The following is a 1,600-nucleotide window of genomic DNA, read 5'->3' as shown; positions in this document are numbered from 1 at the left end:
TCGGTCCACTACTTTTGGTCGAGATTGAAAATCTCGTCAACTACTGGATGAATTGCCATGAAATTTGGTAAAGACATTCACAGCTTCCTCTGGATGAATTGGAATAACTATAGTGATTCCCTGACCTTTCATCTAGCGTCATCATCAGGTCAAATGTGTCCAATATTTTTGATATGACAAAATATCTGGATATAAAATGATATTCCCATCAGCCTCAGCCGTAGTTTTTTCACAAGTGCTAATTAACATAACATGCTAAACTACACAAACTACTTTTTAAACGTTAAAAGCTAAAGTGGCATTAACATAAATACAGCAAAATTAAAGAACTCATAAGTTAATAAGTATAATGAGTTGCAGGCCTGTATTGAAAGCTGCACAGACAAAATGCAAAAAACCACAACCACAAGATATATATAACTCCTGTGTGAATACTCACCAACACTGTGATAAACCTGGAAACGTGGTGACTTCTTTTTTCTTCTTTACTTGTTGGTTCTTTATGCAAAAAACAGAAACATAGTATTTGTTATTTTGCTGTTTAACATAACTCACCACATTTGTCTAAACCATAATATAGGTTATGAAAAGTGTATTTACCTGTCTCGAAGACACTGCGCAGTGACAACGAAGTATCTGGAAACTGTTGAATCTTTTATAGAGTTGGTTCCTTGGGGGTGTGAATTCCCCTCCCTCATATTTCTATACACCGTTCAATCATACTTGACCACAACATCAGTCTGCCTGCAGACATTAACGCTGAGCAATAGTTACAGCAAATTCAACTCCCTACACCTCCCCTACTGCTTCATCTTTTAGCACTTATATATAAGGGGATTTTTTAATGTTACTATTAAAATATCTTCTTGTCTATCAAATGTTGTGTATCTGGCAGTGAACATGGTAAAGTACTGCTACATTGAAGACTGATGATGACATTAAAGAGTCCATCTATTGGTCCATTTATGCTAAAATATACATCTTAAAAATAGTTGCAGTTAGTTAAATCATCAGTCAAATCACTTGTGCTACATTCTGCACATACAGGATACACAATAGTCTTATCTCTCTTGACACTGCTGCCATCTTTTGGTAGGACACGGATGGTTTTATAAATTAACAAATAAAACATGAACTCACCAGATTAAGCGTTGAGCAGTTCAGATTTCATTAGTCATGCTAACAGCAGCTCTAATGTTGGACTGTCGGTTGCTCCGTCCATCATTTTGGTCCAGATTAGGGTTGCAAAATTCCGGAAATGTTCAAGATGGAAACTTTCCATGGGAATTAACGAGAAATAACAGGAATAAAATTGAAATGTAGGGGTCATCTGCTCAGGCTGCATTTTCTATGTGCAGAAATAAACTAACTTTTTAAAATATCATAAACAGACATAATCCATTAATTTGCAAAAATAAATCCATTAATTTATAACTATATAAATAATATAATGTAAAATGTGTCATGTGTTGAGTTAACTAACGGGGAAACGTACTTTGAAGGTTTGAGTCGACATTGTGGGCTGTGCGCACACATAGGGTTTACAGTGAACAACTAATTTATTAAATAAATGTTTTACAATAAAGAATTAATGGAAATA

The 1,600-nt window shown here is 34.7% G+C and overlaps 1 long non-coding RNA gene across 1 annotated transcript; it reads right to left on the bottom strand.

Annotated features, from left to right (window-relative positions):
- Window positions 1-471: 471 nt before the first annotated feature.
- Window positions 472-1,389, bottom strand: LOC141774857 (uncharacterized). The gene is made up of 3 exons (XR_012595483.1): window positions 1,141-1,389; window positions 601-744; window positions 472-498 (listed from the first exon to the last, which is right to left on the bottom strand). It is a non-coding gene; the product is annotated as an uncharacterized LOC141774857 (long non-coding RNA).
- Window positions 1,390-1,600: the final 211 nt, after the last annotated feature.

Source organism: Sebastes fasciatus, chromosome 10, assembly GCF_043250625.1.
Source record: "Sebastes fasciatus isolate fSebFas1 chromosome 10, fSebFas1.pri, whole genome shotgun sequence".
NCBI classification, from domain to species: Eukaryota; Metazoa; Chordata; class Actinopteri; order Perciformes; family Sebastidae; genus Sebastes; species Sebastes fasciatus.
This window is presented reverse-complemented; position numbering and strand designations above follow the sequence as displayed.